The following is a 24,499-nucleotide window of genomic DNA, read 5'->3' on the forward strand; positions in this document are numbered from 1 at the left end:
AATAACGCGGTCAACAACCAACCAAATTCAATCTAACAGAAACAGAGTTCTGCCAGTTCACCACGAAATCAGAATTATCTTTGGTTCTTCTTCACACAGTTCTTTAACTCATAAATTCAGTCTTAAAATGTTTCTAACAAATGCATTAGGCGATTCGATTTCCCAGTTACAGAAATTTAAACACCCAATTTCTAAATCCACCAATAAAGCTCTAAAACACACTTATCATATTAATAATGAAAATACTTACAAACTTTTCTTCCTGCCCAGATATTCAACATTCATGGGCCTTACAATTTGCCCAGAGGCTTACAGCCTTGGCTATTCAAACCTGCTCTCAATCACTCTAATTTCACCTCTCCAACTTCTGATCTATTTACCTTTGAGGCATATCAATTTATACAAATTCCAAAATGATCTAATTTGAGTTCAATCCCTTTAATATCTCAACAAATCCCCAAATATCTCAACACCCCTAAAAGATAGATTTTTATCCCTAAAACCTTGAAACTAATTCTAACTTAGGCTCCATCATTAATTCTAAATTATCTCAAGGCTAATTTCTCTCATGTTTCCAGTTGTTTGGAAACATTTACAATTCTCACATATAATTAAAAACATAATTAATCACTCAAAAATAATATTAATATTTACATGAAATTAATAAATTCTCAAAAATATGAGACCCTTAGGTTTAATAAAAATACAAGGTATTTTCCCCGAGCTAATGCTCCTGGATCACAAAATCTACCTTAAATATGTTCTCAAAATATTAGGAAATAAAAAATAATTTGCAACAATTATATACATGGAAATTGTTTACCCTATAGAAGTTGTAATGAATAATAAGCTTATAGTTTTTTTTTACAACATGGTGAATCGGTAACTGCCTGGCCTAATCTAAGGGAGACCTAGGATCAAACCTCAACGCTGCCATTATAACACCAAGAGCATAACCAACCACCTGCAAGTCGGGTATACTAAGTCTCTATGATTTTAGCAAGAGCAGACTCACGGGAAAGGGGAATCCGCCCCTCTAGCCGCCACCATAGCAGGTCAATGTACTCAATGAGATTTGAACTTCGGTCTGCCTGGGCATAGCCCAAGTGACTTACCGTCAAACCACACATCACTGTACGAATAATAAGCTTATAGTTTTATTGCAGTCATGTAGCATCCCTTTAGGACAACCCTAGGTCACTTCAAAGTCTCCTTCCTTGCATTCATTCTTAGGCTAAAGTTAAGTTCTTTCATCCTCCCACAAGTCGTCGACTTGTTTTAACCTCTAAACCTAAGCCTAGGGTGGAACGATCCCTCTATCTCCTAGATATTCTAAAAGTGAGCTTCAAACACAACCATTTCTTCAAAAAGTGGCATAGAAAAAGGAAATCTTCCCTTCACCACTTCTTGCAACTAGAGAGTCAGCGCTACTAGTTACAATTTCACTTATTCCATTCCTGTTGATCCTTCTACTCCACCTGGAGTTGACTCTAGTCTCATTCCCCATAACCATTTAATCTTCAACACCTTTACTACATCTTACTCAACATTGAAAGGAACATTGACCATCCATTCACTTGAGTGTGTAAATGTAGTGTATATATAGCATAAAATGGAGAGGGTTTGTACTTAAGCTTATGTAATAGAAATTACAATTGATAGCTAAATTGTATAACAATTTTTTTAATGATATTTACTAACATTTATTAGAATTGTTGAATGTTTTACATCATTGGAATTAAATCTTAGTTGTAACTTATTTGAATTTTTTTTATTGTATGTGCACTTTGATATGCTCTAATATTATTATTATTTCATTTCATAGGTTGTAATACTAGATATATAATAGAGAAATTAATTATCACATGAAATAAATAATAAATTTTCATTCTAAATGTTTTTTTTGCAGAAAACGGATCTTCCAAAAGATCCAAATAATCCTCATCACATAGATCCAGATCACGTTGGGTTTGATGCTGAGATGGAAAATAATTCTCATGATGACACAGATACAGATGAAAACAAAGCCGATATTGATACAAATGATGATCATGATCATGATCATGATGGTGACAATGATCATGAGGCAATAGTTTGTAGCAACTAGTGACATGCATGATCATATAAACTGCATCATGGATTTTCTTTGATATATTGTTATGATGTTGATTTTCATGGTTACTATCATATGTATCATTTTCATGGCCTCCTGTACCATATTATTGAGTTGTATTTTTTCGACATGTATCATTTTGACTTATATCATTTGGAGATGATGTATCATATTGACTTGTATCATTTTGTCTTACGTAATTTATCATTTTATTTATATCATTGGTACATGATGTATCATTTTGACTTATGTCGATTGTTGGACATGCATCATTTTCACATGTTATTGATATACTAGTATATGTGATTTTCAATTATTTTAACTATATATGATGATGATCTTGTTAGTATTTACTCGTCAATTTTTATATGTTGAAAGTGGTTGATGATTTGGATGCATATTTATTACGTATGATGGTTTTGATTTACTGCTCATGATGGATGTTGTCAAATTCACTTAAATTATAGATATTTGACTCACTTATTTTAATTATAGATGATGATCATATTATAATAATTATCTTGTTATTTTACATATATTGGATGTTGTAGATTCTATTTTGATGGAGATTTAATAAGTATAATGATGTTGTTAATTTGTATGGATGTTTATTTCCCTAAAAAGTCTTTAAAAATATTATCCTATAAAATATTTCAAATGCATTCATATGACTTACTTTATAATCATATGACTCATTTAAAAGACATGATATATTTAACTAATTAAGTTGAAATAAAACATATTAATTTAACTGTATGCAAAAGCAAAAGAAGAAGCAGCAATGGAAGCCAATTGGAATCCACACTGGAAGAAAAACTACAAGAAAAATTAGAAGCCAAATTGGACATAAATCTTACCGCTAAACCTGATGTTATTCCCAACGCTTGGAAGCAAAAAGAAGTAAGAATGGAAGCCACACTAGAAGAAAAACTAGAAGAATAATTGGAAGCCACAATAGAAGAAAAATCGGAAGCCACAATAGAAGAAAAATTGGAAGCCACACTAGAAGAGAAACTGGAAGAAAAATTGGAATCCACACTAGAAGAAAAATTAGAAGCCACACTAGAAACAAAACTAGAAGCAAAATTGGAAGCCACACTAGAAGCAAAACTGGAAGAAAAATTGGAAGCCGCACTAGAAGTAAATATGGAAGCAAAGATGGATGCAAAATGAGAAGCAAAACTGGAAGCCAAACTAAAAGCCACACTAGAAACCAAATTGGAAGAAAAACGAGAAGCAAAACTAGATGTAAAACTGGAAGCTGAACTAGAAGCAACTTTTTGCGCTGCGAATGGTGTCTAATTCATGAACTGAAAAAAACTAAATTATGGCATTATTTTAGGCACTGTTTACCTGTTCTATTGTAGTCTCTATAATATATATTTTAAATCCATCTTGGGCATCACATTATGGTGCACCAGTGCCCATTATTGATAGACTTGTCCTAGTGCATATCATTATGTGGCACCCTATTACTTATTATTATTAGAAGCACCCTAGTGCTTTAAATATCTAAATTACACAACGCAACTTCAAAAATGTGTTGTTTATATCGATGTTTAATGGATATATTTATAAGCCCTACTGAATATATTTTCATAAGGAACTAGTGCATGTTATATGTATTTGGTGTGCTAGTGTGCACTATCAATATATGCACAATGAAAAAAAAAATATCTACTAGAACCTCCAACAACCCAAAATTTTTAGTTATAGTGAAAATCCATTAAAAACCTTTATTGAAACCTTTATTACTAATAGTCAAGGTTCTAGCAGATGTTTTTTTTATAATTTCCCTCAATCTTGTAACAATGAAAATCTTCACAAAAACCTTTGCTAGAAGGTGTTTTCCTTGTAGTGTATAACTACCCAATAGTATCTTGATGTACTTGGAATATTCTCAAAGTATTATTTAATAACTATTTCAATTTTATTTAATAATTGTTATTTTAATCAATTTGATTGGGCATAAGGATGAGAGATTCTATTGATTGCCGGATCGATCTTGAATCCTTGATTTAATTTGTTGATGATGATCTTGTTGTATGAAGTTGTTTGTGGATACTTCAAATTTAGGATTTACATTGATGTTGTAGAATATTCATAGTGTTAATTAAATGACAATCTCTGTGAAACTACTATAATGGATATGGGAATTCTTCACAGAACAACCTTATTTTCATTATGATACAAAGCCTTCAACCTTGGGGGAAAAAGGACTAGTTTTAAGGATCTTATCACCCATTTTGTGGCATTAGCTAGTATGATGTTAAGCAGCTCATAGGGTAGCCAAATGGTTAAGATAGAGTTCAAAGCTCCATGGCTTATCCATGACTAACAATAGTTTTTAATTGATAAAACATATTTCTTTTGCCAATGAAGTAATTGTGAATTATTTTGATCTCTCCTAGTGAGTCCCTTATTTGTAACAAAGTCACAACTCTTAAATAAGTTCTTTTGGTTTGAATTATTCTCTCTTTGCAATCAAATTGAAACAAAGGATTGTGTGCTTCCAAAATAGTTAAGTAATTTCTAAATTGTTCATTAATAAAAACTTTATTTTATTAGTGGTAATTTAGAGTTTATTCAAGGGTTTGTTAGTCTTCCTTGAGTTAGGACCTACATAATGAAAGGCCACGAGTAAAACCATTTGTTATTATATGATGTATTATTATTTCGTTATTAGTAAGATCATTTTTATGTGTTTCTTCATCTTGATTACTCAGAGGTGACATTGTGAGCATTGTTCAACTTCAACAATTGAATGATTATGTAGTAGTTAGGATGATTATTTTCACCATGCTTTCTAATCATTCATTGAAGTTTTTATGATTAATTTTGTGCGTAGACGATCATACTATTTATAGATACATAATTGGCTAAGATCATGTCAATTGGGTTGAGTCTTAGTGTTTGGGAGGATGATTGTTATCCTCCTCACCTAGGTTCAATTCCCACAAGCGACATGTTGAGCTCATAATGAGTATATTGTTGTAATTTATTTGAGCCCAATTTTTGAATCACCTTGTTCCTTGGAGATTTTAGGGTGTACCCTAGATGCCATCCTCATAATACGGGAAAGTACTCCAAGGTTTTCCCTAGCCTCTATAACTTGGATAAAACAAAAATAAAACATAGGTTAAGATCAAGGATAACTCTTTGACCTTATATGTCTCAATGGTTTGGTCCTTAAAGTTTTCATATATGGTGGGTGGTAGCTATGAATTTTGTACAATCTTAGATTGATCTAGTCATACAAAATGTTTGAAAAATCTAGTCATACACAATGTTTGCAAAGAATCACCCTACACTAGTATTAGGGTTAAACTGCCATTATTTCATAGTTTTATCTGTTTCTCTTTGTGAGTAGTGGAATAAAAAACTAAGGTAGTCTCATACTCATGTGACATGGGGCACATTTTGTTCGATACCATCAAAACCTGTAGGTGCACCACATTTTCCCCTAAAGTGGACATGGCTTAATCCAATAGATCAAACTAAGAACCTCATGATATTTTACTTAACACATTTACATTCTTTTCCAAGCTACCCGAGAGGCTACCATTATTTTATACACCATAACTAACCCACACTCTTATAAAGACACAATAATAATTATTTTTGAAATTCTCTTTTAAAATAGAAAACAATCACACATTCCAACAAAAATATTTAAAATCGAATTTGATTAAAATAAATATATCAACCACTCATTAATAATTACATCGTAAGGCGTTCCCCTTTGAAATCAACTCCCCCAGTTTCCGTCATGTACTTGTCTAAACCATTCGATCAGATGTTAGATGATTGAAAAGTTATAGGCCCTTGGATGAATAGTTCAGATAATAAGAAACCTAATAGTTAGTTTAGGCTAGTCTTATGTTCGTTTCTACACCATTTTTCCTGCTGCACAGAATTGCCTCAAATCTTGGTGTTAATTCTAAGCCCCAATCGGTCTTTCATTCTCAAATTCAGGAGCTGTGGAGATTAATAACATTTTTCCATTCCAGGTGAATAATAATGATATCACCCCATTTGAAAGGACTTGCCTGTTAGAGAGAAATTTGTTTTCCAAGTCGCAACCTAAAGGAGATGGTGCATTTTTTAGATGAAGCATTGAAAGGTAATATTACTAATAATATTTAGGCTTTTTATTTTTCTTTTCAGAGGTCTGGTGTGTCGATTTCATCAAATTTTTGGATATCGATATGCATGCAGGCCTGAATTGCAGAATTTGGATCCTTTCCTTATGCTGGATGAATTTCTAAGTTAGTTTTTTTATTTGACAAATTTGAAATTAATTGAACCCAATTTGCTTAGCAAACAGAGGATGAGATTCAAACTCTTGCCCTTCTCGTGTAAGAAATTCCTCTGAGCTTGCTCGGGCTACATTTGGGTTACGATAGAGACGATGGGTCTTGATCAAATCAGAACATAAGTTGTCGATTTTGAGTTGAATTTTTGTCATTTTGCTAATGTGGTTTGTAAGGAGAACTATCTGTTTAATGGTGAATTTCATTTGGCTTGCAGTTTCTGCTCTTGTGTGCTTTCTGGACCATCCTCATAGAGGTACAATATTTTTCCTATTTAAAAACTCAATAACACTTTTATTTTTCCATTTGGTGTGTGTAGTATATTATGGAAGACTAGGTCCTTTTCATCCTAACTTTTGTTGTTCAAGTTTTGAGACTGTCACATACATGCTCAAAGTAAACCCATCTTACACAATCTTCATCTGCCAATGTTATAGACATTTTTGTGCCTTACATCATGAAGCATGAAATGTCAATAATCTAAGGGATCCAAAGTCCCTAAACATGTTGTTCCTCCCCCTAGAGGAACAAGGTCAGCAAACCACAGCACTGAATATCAGTTCTCCACCTGAAAACACTCAAAAACAAGCTAATTCTGGATCATGTCAACTGCTCCACTGAGCATCTACGCTGAATGTCAACTGCTCCACTGTGTACCTGCACTGAATGTCAACTGCAAAGAAGGCTACCTGCGCTGGGCGAGTTTGGCCAAGTGGCACAGTCATTCCTCAAGGTGTCAATGCCCAGGAAGCTTCCAAAATGACACTTGAATCAGGGAATTTGACTTGTGATGAGTAAGAGGGTCTAGATCTCAAAGTGGAAGCAAGAACCTCCAAGTGGACTCAAGAACTGAAGAATAACTGAAGTGGGAGAGGACACTAGTCAGCTTCATGCCAGCCTCAAGCTGACTCATCCTTTCTCCAAAACTCCTATATATAGAGCTCTCTCATGAGGTCTAAGGAGGCTGGAATCTTGTGAATGTAAGGAAGTGCTGTTGGTTTGAGTATAGAACTATTGGGTGGTTTGCTTGAAGGAGGTGAAGAGGAGATTTCTTTCTGTTGGGAGGTGATGCTAGATTGGGCCTCTTATGGTTGTATCACTTCTTGAACTTTACTTCTTCCATTAATAAAGCATTTGAGGTTCTTCTATATACATGTGTCTCAATGATGTATTGTTGTACTTGTGTATTTGATTTATTCTAATCCTTAAATCAATTATGAATGTATGCTTCTTGTAGTTTCCCTCTCTTGTCATTTTGCAGGATCTTGGTGTAGCTGGGCCAGTGAAAGAGCAGGGAGCTGGGAGCAAGCAGAAAGGAGAGAAGATTGGATCAATCATTAGCGGAAGACATCGGTTAGTGGATCTCTTTCTCCCCTCTCTTACATCTCATAAAGAAGTAATCTTGAATAGCTTTGCTTTGATTGTTGCTGAGGTACTATCACCCTTAGAGTGGGATAGGGTCATTCCGCATTGGATACTTTTCCCAACAACAAATTGGCGACTCCGCTGGGGATCGTATCTTGTTGGTTGTTTGTGTTTTTGCTATTCATTTCATAAACACAGGGAGTACCGAATCGAACTGCATTTGGATCTTTCAAATGCAAAGTAGAGGGCAGCTACTCTAGCTCAGTTTCTGGGCATGTTTATGATTTGAAGAGCTGATCCACAAGGACTCTGAACAGCTCTTAGTGATAGCTTTTCATCCTCCTTTTCATCCCTTAGTGTGTACTTGATTGATAGCTTCTGATTTGGCCAAAAACTGTTGATTTCTGAGCAATCTGTGACCCGGAAACTGAGAAAAACGAAAGTTTATCTCTTTAGTGCAGGCACTGTGAAGGCAGTCTGCATTTTAGCGCAGATCCCGAAGGGGCTACCTGCGCTGAATGTCAAACTGACAGTGTACTACCTGCGCTGAACCAGTTTTGCCTTGTGCTACTGGAGTTCCCTGCTGTTTATTGCCCTGTTTTCATCCTTGTTTTTGCAGCCTATTATCAGTCAATGTGCCTATCTGAAACCACCTTTCTTTGCCACTATTCCGCCTCGGTTGTATAAAGAAATTGTATTTGTTCTTTGTGTATTTCTTACATCATTTGCAGTTTCCCATAACGAAAGTGAACTAGTCTTGCTGTGGCCTCTTAGATCTAGACCTGTGATTAAGTGTCGTTTTGATCTTAAGAGTTAGTTTGTTTCTTGTTCATAGCTGATTGAGCTTTTACTTTCATCATATGGTTTGAATTTATATATTTCTAGTGTCGAAACAAGCAAATCTTAAGGTGTCTTTTGATTTTGGACAAGCTTGTTCGCTTTCACTTGAAATTGAATTCAAAGTTATACAACGGCTTTCTTTTTGTATTACATCAACATTAAGAAAGAGAAAAGAAATACCTGCATTGTGCATGTGCATTTTGACAGTTTGCATGTTGATTTAGGAAAAAGTGCATTAGTGTGTGCTCTATGATCTGTGTGAAAAGATGATGTATTTCTTTTCCCTCAGTAGTTAAGATTTTCAAAGTTGAAAGATTGAAAAGCTTGCTTATCATCTTAGACTGCATTTAGGAAGTTGTATTATACATCCCGTGGTGATCCATAAAGGAAAACTGCTAAACAAGATCAACCTTAAAATAAATTGAATTTACATAACAATGCATTGAAACATAACGCAAACACATAGAGGTCTAAGCTAGAGACGTGTTCCGGCGTCGTTAAACGTGATATCTTAGAGTTGAGTGGTTGGGTGATTACTCCACGGTGAAGCGATAAGTATCAATACGAACTTGTGCTCCCACGTACCGTCGCGTATATATTGGGAGACCCCTATAGGCATATATCTTTTATCCTTAGGAAGCCGTGTCAACCGCCCTACTGATCGCAATGCAGTGAACACAACATTCACGAAGATCGACCACCCGTACTGTAAAACGTATTTTGTGGTTTTGCGAAAAGTTTGGCACACCCTCTGCCTAGAACTCCAGAGTAGTTTCTTTTGGCCTTTTTCAAACTCTATAACTGAAAAAGTCCATCCGAGCATTTGTCACTTCGGGCTCGTTAAAACATCGAAGGAGACTAGAGTCATCTTTAGCTTTTTCTCGACTCTTTAAAAGTGAAAAAGCAAGTTGTGTCTAAGCATCGTTAAAATTTATTTTAAACGGGATAATCATCACCATTCCCTCGTTGATCTTCGAAGTTAGTCTTTTGGCATCGTAAGTTCTTGGAGAATCGCTAAGAAATCTTTTGGATAGACTAGATATGTCTGAAGAACCGTCGACATCTAGGACTGTGTCGTCCGACACAGCAGCAGCAGAGCCTCCTACTGCTACTCCAACGATGTTCGCTGGTATACCATCTGTCCCGGCAAATTGTCAACAACAAGCCGGTGTCCAATCAGGGACGACGACATGGTTAGTTCCTATTTCTTCATCCGGATTATCATCTGGTATTTCTTATGTTGAAACTCAACAAATTGATCCAATGTGTCTTCAAAGGCCAATTTACCCTTTAAGTACTGGATTTCCACCATATGGAGGGCAGTATGCTCTTTCATTGTTCCCTCCCAGAGAACAACCATATGGGAGTTTACAACAAAGTTCAGGTCAAACTCGAATTACATCCAGCGGTTGGGTACCAATACTGCCTCAACAACCAGGGTTGTATATTCAATGCAACCAGTACACCCTGTGTCGAATATTCCCACCATACCTGCTATAGTGAATGTGTCGCAAGTACAAGCTCCACCTGTTGTATGTCAACCCCAAGTTTCTCAGGTTGCAATACAACAACCTCTTGTCTCAACAACTCAATCACAATCTCAGGGTAGTGTCTCCTTATCTGGAGCGACTCAGGCTCAAACAAGTACTGTGACTCCTCATCCTGGTCAATCATCCAGTATTGGTCAACAACAAATGGTCCAACAACCAGAGCTGGTTCAATCTCAACAACCGCCATTCCAGCAATCATATCAAGGACCTGAGCAACAAGTCTTTGTAAGTAATGGGCAACCATACTATAATGGTTATGCCCATCAACCTTGTCAAAGTTGCCAGCATTATGCTGGTTTGCAAAGACCCATTGCTCAGGCGATCCCATCTTATCCTGGGTATGCTTCGCCTAACCTGAATCAACAGTTGCCCTTTGTAGCAACTCTAGAATTACCAGATCTAAACCGGCTGGCGAATGATCCAATTGCTTATGCCCCTTGGTGGCTAGCGATTCCACATAAACTTCCGTCAGATATTCCTAAATTTAATGGAAATTCGGGTGAAGACCCATCGAATCATGTGATGACATTCCATCTATGGTGTTCATCGAACACCCTGGATGATGATTCGATAAGACTTCGCCTTTTTCAGAGGACGTTAACGGGTCCAGCGGCAAAATGGTATATTGAATTGCCTAGAGCTTCGTTCGACAACTTCAGTACCTTAGCCACGACCTTCTTAACCCATTTTCAATTACCGATAAGGTATGAAACGGGAACGGAACTCCTAACCAACTTCAAACAGACAACGGCCACTCACATATCTGATCATATACATGAGTGGCGACGTCGTCGTAGGATGGTGAAAACGTACGTTCCCGATCAACTATTAGCTGAATGGTTTATCAAGTCATTACTTCCTGCCATCACGGAAGATGTGGCAAAGGGGGGAGTCGTAATGGAAGAGCAGGTTATCGCTCGTGCGCAATATCTGGACTTGGTCTATACTCAGTCCGGCACGCTCTACGACAAAATACCTGACGCCCCTAGACCGGAATTCTCAATTCCTCCTCCTCCTAAATCAAAAAATGACTCTCACGCCGACGATGGCGTGATTAGAAAACAAAAAATTTCTAGTCAAAATGCAAATGAAGAACTTCTTGCCTCAGAAGTAAATGCCATGTCGACCGAGAAGGGCAAACAACTAAAGCAACCAGGGGGCAAGAAGAAAAATAAAGGAAGAAAAAGGAAACCCCCAGCAGGGTGTCATATATGCGATGAGGATCATTGGACGAAAGATTGTCCACATATAGCTGAAGTTAAGAAACTCTTTAAGAGTTCAAAAACCCCAGCAGTATTGACTGATCCGTTTCCTAATCCAGGTCAAAATCTGGTTGCTAATCAAAATGCTTCCCGATCCCAAGTGCTTATGTTGTCTACCTCAAAGCAACAAAATGATGCTTTCACAAGGAATAAAGATTACGGGAATCCAAAGCTGTCGAACAACAAGGTTAATGAACGACCTAGTAGTTCAACAACAACTTTGACCGAAGTTGTGCCACCCATCGTTCCTGAGCCAATGATAAAGTCGCCAAAGGGAGTAGTACACAAATCGACATTTAATCCTCGTGCCAAAATAGCACAGAATTATAATATAATAGAGGACCTGGCTCAATCGTCGTCCGCTATGTCGACACTTGAGGTACCGCAAAATTGCCTCTACCAAGAGCAAGCTTTATTATCAGCAATAGGTGGGATTGGCCCAATGGATTCCAATCTTGTGGCCTTTGATCATAAAGGATATGACCCTCAGTTACCAGCTCAAATAGCTTTCCTTATTCAAGTGAAAGCCCTCAAAAAAACTGTTCATCGAACAATTATTGATGAGGGGGCATCTACATGTCTTATGTCGATGAGTTGCTGGAAAAATTTAGGCTCACCACCCTTGTCGAAATCATCAACTACGTTAAAATCATTTGATGGACGATCATACACTTCATATGGGATTTTAAGTAACTTGCAAGTTGAACTGGGGGGCAAAACAGTAGGAATTGATGTTGAAGTAATTGATGGAAACCTCGATTACAACATCCTACTGGGAAGGCCCTGGATATATGTCATGGCCGCAGTTGTGTCGACCTACTTCAGGAAGATTGCATTTCCCTTTCAAGGAGGAATTACAGTCGTCGACCAACAAACTTTCCTCCCCGACAGTTCACAAGTTACGGGAATCATTCCAATGATCCATGGAAGCAATCATTCGCTTCAAAATATTGGAGTAGGTCTCCTAAAAGACCCTGCCTTAATGGGTACTTTTGCCCTACCGCCTCCAAGTAATCTGGCGGAAGTGGCCACAGTGGAAACCTACAAAATGAAATCTTCTATATCTAATCGATTCAGAAGATTCCTAAACATTTTGTCAGTATGGATCATCACCCTAATTGAAATACTGTAAATACAGTGGGCTCCGAGGACGGTTCTTATCTCGTGTCAACCTCGTTAAAAAATGAAACAAGGAGTCATGAGGATAGTTCATTTACTATGTCAACCTCATTAAAAAATGAAAACAATCCCCTTTCCAAATCTCAAAGGTAAACCTTCATTCCAACCACCAAGTTGAATGCAATGAAGCTTGGGGGGCATGCACCTCGATTTGCGTTATTATGCTGGGGGCATGCAAAATTATGATCGAGCAGTTTTACCGCAAAATTTATGCTCGTTAAAAAATAGAAAAGCGAGATTCGAGCAGTTTTAGCACATAGTTCATGCTCGTTAAAAAATAAACATAAGATTGAGCAGTGTTTTTGGTGCACTCAAGCTCGTTAAATAAAAAATGAACCTATCCCGGTAAATAACCATTGTGATCGTAAATTTATTAGCCATAAAAAGCCTTGGTCGTGTTTTGCACCTGCCACCTCCATTCCATTTGGCCGATCGTTCACCTCCATATGATTGTTTACCCATTTTGAGGAACAGCTGCGAAGAGTGATTTCACCTAGCCATCCTTGTGACACTGCCGTGATTGGAAAATTCCAACCTGTACCTGGAATCTGCTGCTATCCCTGTTTATCCCTCGTTCCTCAAAAGACGAGTCTTCTTTAAGCTCTTTTCAACTGACTCGTAAAATATGAAAAGTTTGCCGAGTTTTGGCCTTCCAGCTCGTTAAAAGGACCGGAAGAGCTATCCCTCCTCTAGATTTTAAATCTTTTTGGACCTGAGGGATTATTGCACAAAAAGGTCGAGCGCTTGTTTTATTCGGCTCGTTAAAGTTATCGAAAACTCATCCCTTCTGTATTGTTTTATACTTTTTCGGACTCAAGGGATTAGATGACGAAAAAGGAATTTTGGAGTTAACTTTCTGTACCTTTTCAGACTCTCTAAAAATGAAAAGGACCGAGTTTTCCTTGTCGTTAGACTCGTTAAAATGATTAAATAGCGACAAACTTGTCTTTAGACGAGAACGAGTTTCCCTATCGCTAGGCTTGTTAAAACATAGCGATGGGCTTGCCCGAAGGGCAGGTTATAGAACAAGCATATGTTATCCTCCTCAAGCTTGACAAAAATAAAGAGGTACTGGTCAGAAATGACTGGGGAAAAATTGTGAGAACCTCAAAGCTTTAATGGTAGCAAGTCGCTCTTGAACATGGCACTTTTCCTCCGTATCACATCGGGTTGGGTTGTTTCATTCACCGGTCTCATCACCATGGTCTCGCCAAACCATCCACATTTGGGGTAATGCTACCGATCCATCGCATCAGTGTCGTTATATGTTCAAGAGATGTTGTTCAGAAAGAGTCAACCGTGTCCCATCCACTACCATACATCATCTTTCATCCTTTCATGACCGCCACCCTGAATCATATTTCACAGATTGTTTTCACCTCCACTAAAATCATTAGCTCCGTTCCGTGTCATTGATGTGGGATTCATTAAGGCCCTCCTTTGACGGATCGCTTCTTGTCGACTTCAGCTCATTATCCAAGAAGTTGATCTAGGAACACCCCCCCTCAGTAATTTGAAGCTTGCATGCCTTAATGGCAAGTTTCTCACTTCCGGCGACAGGTATACATCAATGACCTTCGACCAGAAGATTTTGCGTGGTGTTCGACGCCAAGTCCTTTATTCACACCACGTGAATTGTACTGCAGTACCTTGAGGGTCATTATCATTATCGGTGATTCCTCTCGCGCTTGTTAACGGTTTACATTATTGACCGGTAATCAAGCGATGTCTTTCCATGTTCGACTTCAGCGCAATTCTCACATGGATCGACTTGTACTTAGAGTGAAGATCGAACGAGTTTGAAGACCCCGGATCTAGTTTCATCCATCCGGGCTGCGATATATATTCAGGAAAAATAAAGACATTTGATATGTACATCATTGCAGCAGATGATCATCCTACTCAAAGGATGGTAATTTCAGCAGAGAATTATCAGTCTATCATCAGACGATCGTCTGTTATATGTACCAAAATGAATTTATAAAGCTGAGCATGGGAATGCCCGCCTCAGCTAGATCATGAAAGCAGAATGAAAAATAATGTATTGTATTGTATTTTATTACAGGTCACCTCTCAGCGATTGAATGAACTTCAGATCCTCCTGATAAAGCATTTCACCCGATAAACGACCTCATACTTTAGGGGGCAACTGTTATAGACATTTTTGTGCCTTACAGCATAAAGCATGAAATGTCAATAATCTAAGGGATCCAAAGTCCCTAAACATGTTGTTCCTCCCCCTAGAGGAACAAGGTCAGCAAACCACAGCACTGAATATCAGTTCTCCACCTGAAAACACTCAAAAACAAGCTAATTCTGGATCATGTCAACTGCTCCACTGAGCATTTGCGCTGAATGTCAACTGCTCCACTGTGTACCTGCGCTGAATGTCAACTGCAAAGAAGGCTACCTACGCTGGGCGAGTTTGGCCAAGTGGCACAGTCATTCCTCAAGGTGTCAATGCCCAGGAAGCTTCCAAAATGACACTTGGATCAGGGAATTTGACTTGTGATGAGTAAGAGGGTCTAGATCTCCAAGTGGAAGCAAGAACCTCCAAGTGGACTCAAGAACTAAAGAATAACTGAAGTGGGAAAGGACACTAGTCAGCTTCATGCCAGCCTCAAGCTGACTCATCCTTTCTCCAAAACTCCTATATATAGAGCTCTCTCATGAGGTCTAAGGAGGCTGGAATCTTGTGAATGTAAGGAAGTGTTGTTGGTTTGAGTATAGAACTATTGGGTGGTTTGCTTGAAGGAGGTGAAGAGGAGATTTCTTTCTGCTGGGAGGTGATGCTGGATTGGGCCTCTTATGGTTGTATCACTTCCTGAACTTTACTTCTTCCATTAATAAAGCATTTGAGGTTCTTCTATATACATGTGTCTCAATGATGTATTGTTGTACTTGTGTATTTGATTTATTCTAATCCTTAAATCAATTATGAATGTATGCTTCTTGTAGTTTCCCTCTCTTGTCATTTTGCAGGATCTTGGTGTAGCTGGGCCAGTGAAAGAGCAGGGAGCTGGGAGCAAGCAGCAAGGAGAGAAGATTGGATCAATCATTAGCGGAAGACATCGGTTAGTGGATCTCTTTCTCCCCTCTCTTACATCTCATAAAGAAGTAATCTTGAATAGCTTTGCTTTGATTGTTGCTGAGGTACTATCACCCTTAGAGTGGGATAGGGTCATTCCGCATTGGATACTTTTCCCAACAACAGCCAATACTTGGGCCTTTCATGGATTCAACTATTTATTTATCAAACATGGATATATTTTCTTCTGTCTATTTTGGAAGAGGAAATGGTTGCCTTCTGTGTTGACCAGATGGGGCAAGTGAAAATGGGGAAAGCATCAATACATTTTGTTGGTGATTGGATTATTTCAATAATCATATTTACTATCGTGTTGTGCTTAAATTTCATGATGGGAAAGGACTTTATAACATCACTGTTGACTAAAAACGGTTCCTTTTAAAATGTTTGATGGTTTTTGTGGGGGCTTGAACCCATTATTTATTTATTTAGGAGACAACTTTTTCAAATAACTTACAAGACATGGTTTGTTTGTAGGGAGATTTTACACATCAAGGTTTTGTAGGACACAAGGCTATCATCAAAGTTGGTGATCTGCAGGTTGGACAATTTTCATTCTCTTGTGGTATTGATGAACTTTCCTTTAAGGTCAACAATGATTGATGTGAGCAGTGAGTATTAGACCTAGGTCATTGGAATCTATGACATCATTTTGAGTAAAAATTTATTGGGTTGTGCATTGGATGATAGCTAGAAGAGGTATAGTACACTGTGAAATGAATGGGGCAAGCACCAATACATTTTGTTGGTGACTAGATTATTTCAATAAGTTCTCTACTTAAATTTCTTAATGGGAAGGGACTTTATGACATCACATTTTATTAAAACCAGTTCCATTTAGAATGTTTGATGGTTTGTGTGGGGGCTTGAACCCATTATTTGTTTATTTGAGAGCCAACTTTGTCAAATAACTTACAAGATAAGTTACTTCTAATTCAATTATCAACTGACAAGGAATTAGTTTTTTGTATAGGATTGAACCTTCATATCAAGACTTGGAAGGTAAAGGCATACCAAAGTTTGAGCAAGATGGTGTTAGAGCAGTTGTTATAGTTGGAGAAGCTTTGGGCATTAAGTCCCCTGTATACACTCGAAGTCCAACAATGTTCTTGGATTTCACAATGAAGCTAAGAGTTGTTCTTCATCAACCTGTTCCAGAGAGTTGGAATGCATTTGTCTATGTTTTAGAAGGCGAGGAAATTTACAACGGGAAGAGGTATTGTCTACTATGAAATCCATGGGGCAATCACCAATACATTTTGTTGGCGACTGGATTATTTCAATAATCATGTTTATCGTCGTGCTCTACTTAAATTGCTTGATGGGAAGGGACTTTATAACATCACTGTTGACTAGAACCAGTTCTATTTAGAATTTTTGATGGTTTATGTGGGAGATTGAACCCGTTATTTGTTTATTTGAGAGCCAACTTTGTCAAATACCTTACAGGATAATTCATTTCTAATTCAATTACTGACTTACAAGGCATTAGTTTTCTGTATAGGATTGAACTTGCATATAAGGAATTGGAAGGTAAAGACATACAAAAGGTTGAGAAAGATGGCATTAGAGTGGTTGTTATAGCTAGAGAAGCTTTGGGCATTAAGACCCCTGTATATGTCCAAACTCTAACAATGTTCTTGGATTTCACAATGAAGCTAGGATTTGTTCTTTATCAACATGTTCCAAAGGGTTGGAATGAATTTGTCTATGTTTTAGAAGGTGATGCACTTTTTGGAGATATTAGTTCATCAATTATTGGTGCTCACCACACTGTTCAATTGAGATCTGGCAATGGATTGAGTGTTTGGAACAAGTCAAATATTCCCTGCAGATTCGTCCTAATTGGAGGGTATCCACTGAATGAAACAGTCATTCAATATGGTCCCTTTGTTATGAACAATAAATAGGAAATAATTCAGGCTATTGAAGATTATCAGCGTTCCAGAAATGGATTTGAGAGAGTTGTTGGCTGGTGTTCTGATCTTGTTGGGCTTAGTGATGCTGAATAGAGAGCATATTGAATTCAAAACTATGATACCAAAATTATTGTTGCTGACATGCCTTCCAGAGGATCAGATATAATGCTTTAGAAGTACATTCACAAAGTTGTTTCCCTATATTTTTTTGTCTCAGTTTGTTTCTTGTTGAATTCTTTCATCACTTTTTTAACCAGAATCAAATATTACGCATTGTTTGTTATCAAGTTATTATGATAGTAAATTGTTTCATTTTGCGTCATTTGGTAAAATGATCTTGGAAATTTTTATTTGTTTCATTCTCGTTAGAAATTCTTCCTTTTTTTATTTGTTCTCTTCTATTGATTGATTGTCTAAACTCGGGCATAGGCAATGAAATTCCTTTGATAAGATCTTGGCCCATTTTATTCTAAATTTGGATATGCTCTTTTGGTAGGTGACTTGACAATCAAGACTTTATCTAAGCATCTCTACCTATCATATGCTCCTTTATTTTTTGGGATTGAAAAACCAACTTGTAATGACTGAAAAACTTGTTTTCAAACTCTTCTTTGGAAAGTCAACCATTTTATCATTGTTTTAAGTGCAAAAATTGCCCCTGGTGTCCTTAGTTTCCAACACTATGAAAATTCTTTAGTTGGTCGGTCTTTAGTGTTCACTGAGTGCAAGCAAGCTTTGAGTTGGGCTCCTTTGGCTAAAAAAACTTCATCTAAGAATTGCGTGAATCTGGTCATCCAAACCTATTTTCTAACATCACAAGGGTTGTTATGCAGGATTTGGGATATGTATTCCAAGTCATTAACGATCCTACCATGATTTTGATGAACATTGGAAATTTGGCACCTATGGCCCCTTAGAAAGGTGAGTGATCAGTAAATGGCATCTCCCCACTAGATGATCCCAATCTCCATCACCCTTCAACCTATGTAACAAATTCTAATTTTCCTTCACAAGCTATACAACTAAGGTTTTTTAGATGTGAAACATTCAAGATACTATGCATTCTCATTTTATTGCACATTCATTCCCAGGACATGCCTTCAAGAGGATCAAATATAATGCTTTAGAAGTAAATTCACAAAGTTGTTTCCCTATATTGTTTTCTCTGAGTTTGTTTCTTATTAAATTCTTTCACTACTTTTTTAACGAGAATCAAATATTCCGCATTGTTTTCTATCAATTTATTCTAATAGTAAATTGTTTCATTTCGCATCATTTAGTAAAATGATTTTGGAAATTTGTATTTGTTTCATTCTCATTGGAAATTCTTCCTCTTTGTATTTGTTCTCTTCTGTTGATTGATTGTCTAGACTCAGGTGTAGGTAATAAAATGTCTTTGATAAGATCTTGGCCTGCCTTATACCAAATTTGCATATGCTCTTTTGGCAAGTGACTTGACAATAGAGACTTTGTCTAAGCATATCTACCTATCTTATGTTCCTTTGGTTTTTGGGATTGAAAAACTAACTTGTAATGACTGAAAACAAATTGTTTTCAATCTCTTCTTTGGCAATTCAACCATTTTATCATTGTTTTAAGTTCAAAAAATTCCCTTGGTGTCTTTAGTGTCCTTAAACTAAAATAGAATTTTTCTCAATGTTAAGCGAGCTTTGAACTAGAATGTGTTTTCTATGAAGTCAAACATGCCCTAGATGTTCAATGAGGTAACTTAATTGAGAAATTTTAGGGAAGTCTGACATCTCCTCCTTATTATCTTTAACGCCTTCCAAAATCTGTAGGGGTTTAAATTTTCAGTTATTGATAGAAATCAGTGGTCCAAGGTGGTGATATTGGCCTCTTTAGAAGACAATGATTAGTTGACTCTTTAATAAATGGGTTGAGTATAGGGGTAGAGAGTAAGCTCAATGGCCATTTGTTTTTTGGGTGGGAGCTTATTAGAGACACCTGCAGTAGGGGCTTTGGCAACATGAGCCTTTAAAGAACCATTTTTATTTTTATTCTTATTGTTTTTCAAACTACTTTAGACTCCCTTTCACTATCAATTTTATTAAGGGTTTAAGAACCACTTTGATCTTGGATAGATTGGGTGACAAGTTCGAGAGTTTGTGTGCAGGTGGTATGTTGGGACATCATTAGTTGATATTCCTAGATTTTTTTCATCTAGATATTGGCGCTAAAATCATGTGTTTGGGAGGTGGTTGTACTTCACTGCTTATTGTTTCATCATCTTATCCCCCTCCCAGAGGAAGACAAATTCCTTCTAGTACTTGGAAAGCTTGTTGAAGAAGAAAAATCCTTTCTGGGGTTGAGTTAAAAATTGTAGAAAATGGCTTTGAGGAAAGGCCAAGATTGCATGGAAGGTGGGAAAACTCTACCCACGCTAGATAAAAAAGTTGAGTTAAAAATTGTGAAGACTCATGGCAGGTAAACCCTCCAATCCATGTAGAAAATGGTTTTCAGGAATGGCCATGATTGCATGGAAGATGGGGCGACTCTACCCACACTGGGAAGAAAAGTTGGGCCATCCACGTCACCAAGTAACTCTCTTCACATTGAGAAACACAATCAAAGTATTTTTACACACCCAGGGTCTATGGATATTAACTTAATGGACATTAGCCTTTTTGGTAAATTGAAACAGGAAGAAAACCTTAGTTAGGCTTCTTTTTTAGAGGCAGATCTGCCCTACAGTTCCTGAACCTTCTTAACCTAAATTTTAATGGCAGGCTTGTGTGTGGCCCCTCCCACAAAATACCATAGCAGGGATCTCTCTCTAAAATAAATACACATTATCATATTCAAAGAAAGAAATATCAGTAGGGGTTTCTCTTATTTGGGATACCTGATGGTATACTTTCGGATCTAACTTGCTAAATGCATTTCATGTTATCGTCACTCCTACTAGTAATATGGTTTCATGCAGCCAGTTATTGCAATAGTTGGTTCATAGATACAGTATTGAGAAGAGGGGAGGTCACTTAAGGGTTCGTCAAGTTGTTGTGCCTAGGATAACTTCAAGCCATGGCCAACTCAGGCTACTTAAATGTTGTAGAAGTAGTAAACGACATGCAACATGTACACCAAATTCAAATCCTTGCATCAATGGCCATTGTTGCTTATCACATTCCTTGCTTTTCTATTTAATATTTTGTTGTGAACAATATGTATCACAATTATTAATATAGACCCAAAATATATTTAAAAATAATTTGAGTAAGCTTGTATAGATGTTTTAACTTCCACAGTTAATCTTTCTAACATACACAACTATTCTTTTATTCTTTTATGGGATAAGAAGCATTTGTGTAAGACTGTAATGATGCATTTGCTATGTAGTCTGTAATTAACAAGGAACTACAGATGTTAATTGATGAGTATCTGTTATTAGATGCCAAAGTTTACTGGAACCTTCAGTTATTGCATGTCGACCTTCTAGTTAGTCCTCTATCAATCTGTCCAAGAGCACATATATATTCATAAATGAAGGAAGAAAAATAAACAATATGAACTCTCATCTAGACCATTACAAGTGGGAAAAGAATCTCTTACATATTATTAATATTGTTGAGTTGATAATGAATTACATTAATAGTTTGTTCTTCATATTCTCCTCTTTCACATCATGCTTAATATCATAACATCACAGTTGACTAAAACTGGTTCCATTTAGAATTTTTGATGGTTTGTATGGGGGCTTGAACCTATTATTTGTTTATTTGAAAGCTAACTTTGTCAAATAACTTATAGGACATGGTTTGTCTGCAGGTAGCTTTTACACATCAAGGTTTTTCAGGACACAAGGGTACCATCAAAGTTGGTGATCTGCAGGTTGGACAATTTTCAATCTCTTATGGTTTTGATGAACTTTCCTTTAAGGTCAACAAGGACTGATCTAAGCATTGAGTATTAGACCTAGGCCATTGGAATATGTGATAACCTTATGAGTAACAATTTTTTGGGTTATGCAGTTGATGACAACTCGAAGAAGTATAGTCCACTGTGAAATGCCAGCAAGCAAAGGGGTCTAGATTGGCATCCAAATTCAGGTAAATATTTCATCAAAAGACAAAATGTAAGTACAATTATTTCTAAGAAGATAATTTATTTAAGATTCTCTATTTCTAATTCACTTACTAACTTACAAGGCATTGGTTTTCTGTATAGGATTGAACCTGCATATCAAGAATTGGATCATAAAGACATACCAAAGGTTGAGAAAGATGGTGTTAGAGCAGTTGCTATAGCTGTAGAAGATTTGGGCATTAAATCCCCTGTATACACTCGAACTCCAACAATGTTCTTGGATTTCACATTGAAACCAGAAGTTGTTCTTCATCAACCTGTTCTAGGGGGTTGGAATGCATTTCCCTATGTTTTCTAAGGTGAGGCATTTTTTGTAGATCTTATTTCATCAGTTATTGGTGCTCACCACACTCTTCAATTGAGCTCTTGCAATGGGTTGAGTGTTTCAAACAAGTCAAATATTCCCTATAGATTCATCCTAATTGGGAGGAAGACACTGAATGAATGAGTCATTCAATATGGTCCCTTTGTTATGAATAATAAACCGAAGTAATTCAGTCTATTGAATATTATCAACGTTGCAAAAATGGATTTGAGAGAGTTGTTGGCTAGCGTTCTGATCCTGGTGGGCTTAGTGATGCTGAATAGCGAGCATATTGAATTAAAAACTATGATACCAAAATTATTGTTGTTGACATGCCTTCCAGAGGATCAGATATAATTCTTTAGAAGTACATTCACAAAGTTGTTTCCCTATATTGCTTTGCCTCAATTTGTTTCTTGTTTAATTCTTTCATTACTTTTTTAACCAAAATCAAATATTCCGCATTGTTTGTTATCAGGTTATTCTAATAGTAAATTGTTTCATTCTGCGTTAATTAGTAGAATGATTTTGGAAATTTTTATTTGTTTCATTCTCATTGGAAATTCATCCTTTTTGTATTTGTTCTCTTTCATTCATTGATTGTATAGAATTAGGTGTAGGTATGAAATTCCTTTGATAAGATCTTGGCCCGCTTTATTTTAAACTTTCATATGCTCTTTTACTAGGTGACTTGAAATTCGAGACTTTGTTTAAGCATCTCTACCTATCTTATGCTCCCCTGTTTTTTGGGATTGAAAAACAACTTATAATGACTAAAAAAGCTTGTTTTCAATCTCCTCTTTGGCAAGTTAACCATTTTATCATTGTTTTAAGTGCGAAAATTTCCGCTGGTGTCCTTAGTTGCAAATGCTATGAAAAATATTTAGCTCATCAGCCTTTACTATTCATTAAGTGTAAGTAAGCTTTGAGTTGGGCTCCTTTGGCTCAAAAAACTTCATCCCATAATTATCTGAGTCTGGTCATCCAAGCCTATTTTCTAACATCACAAGGATTGTTCTGTAGGATTTGGGATATGTATTACAAGTTGTTAACGATCCTACTATGATTTTGATGAACATTGGCAATTTGGCACCTATGGCCCCTTGGAAAGGCGAGTGGCTAGTAAATGGCACCCCCCCACTAGATGATCCCAATATCCATCACCCTTCAACCTACGTAACAAATTCTACTTTTATTTCACAAGCTATACAACTAATAATGTTTAGATGTGAAACATTCAAGATACTGTGCATTCTCATTTTCTTGCATATCCCTCCCCAGGAAAACAGGGAAACAAATATTTTTATGGGCTGATAGTGTGGCCTCCCCTAGGAATTTTATGGGCCTCTCTCTCACAAAGTTGAAATAAAATAAATTTTTCTTTTAGAGCATGGCTCAATCTAACCTTTTCATAATCCTCTCGAGACCTTTGTAAAATTTATTCCAGGTTAACCACAATTATACATCTCATGGCATCAAAATTTGTTATGGTCATACAACTCTGGGTTGAATTAGGCCAAACAAGTTTATTTATCCCATGTAAGTATGAACTAGTAACATTCCTTTCCTTGTCTTATGATTTATCTACCATTGGTTTTGTAGACAAACTAGGGAGCCTTTGGAAACTCATCAGTAGACTACGTCCAAAATATTGCCCTTTCATGCTTTTCATTTGATTTGTAGATCTTGGTTAGCCCAACAAGCTCACCATCTAGGATAAATAAAGTCCAAACAAGTTATTTGGGTAGATTTTGTCCCCTTCTCAATAATCTGAGAATCCAGCCAAGGAGATATTAACCAGAAGAATTAAAAATAACATTCAACCAGATTACATGCAAGGCTTTTCTCAACAAAAATATTGTGCTTTGACTTTGTAACTTCAACTTCTTATAGACAAAAATAGAAGCTCACTCAATGCTAAGGGAGATTTGAACTAGAATGCGTGTTTTCTATGAAGTTAGATATGCCCCAGATGTTCCATGACATAACTTCATTGAGAAAAGGCACGGATGTCTGACATCTCCTCCTCATTATCTCTAAGGCCTTCCAAAATCTGTAGGGGTTTGAATTTTCAATTATTTATGCAAATCAGTGGTCCAAGGTGGTGATATTGGCCTCTTTAAAACACCATTAGTTGAGTCTTTAATCAATGGGTTCAACAGAGGGGCAGAGAGAAAGCTCTATGACCATCACATTGTGAGGAAGGCATCAAGGTGGGGTGAGCCATTTTTTTTTTGGGTGGGCGCTTATTGGAGACACATGCATTAGGGGATTTGGCAACATAAGCCTTTAAAGAACCATTTTCCTTTTTATTCTTATTTTTTTTCAAACTACTTTCTCCCTTTCACTGTCAATTTTATTAAGGGTTGAAGAACCACTTTGAGCTTGGATAGATTGGGTGACATGTTCAAGACTTTGTGTGTACGTGGTATGTCGGGCCATCATCAGCTGATAGTCCTATA

The 24,499-nt window shown here is 36.9% G+C and overlaps 2 pseudogenes; both read left to right on the forward strand.

The window, feature by feature from the left end:
* Positions 1–1,612: 1,612 nt before the first annotated feature.
* On the forward strand, positions 1,613–17,722 carry LOC149141624 (pirin-like protein; annotated as a pseudogene).
* Positions 17,723–21,400: 3,678 nt separating this feature from the next.
* On the forward strand, positions 21,401–22,321 carry LOC149141625 (pirin-like protein; annotated as a pseudogene).
* The last annotated feature ends 2,178 nt before the right edge of the window (positions 22,322–24,499 follow it).

The sequence above is a fragment of the Pinus tabuliformis genome, chromosome X (assembly GCF_031772625.1).
Source record: "Pinus tabuliformis cultivar Carrire ecotype Pingquan chromosome X, CPIR1, whole genome shotgun sequence".
Taxonomy (NCBI): domain Eukaryota; kingdom Viridiplantae; phylum Streptophyta; class Pinopsida; order Pinales; family Pinaceae; genus Pinus; species Pinus tabuliformis.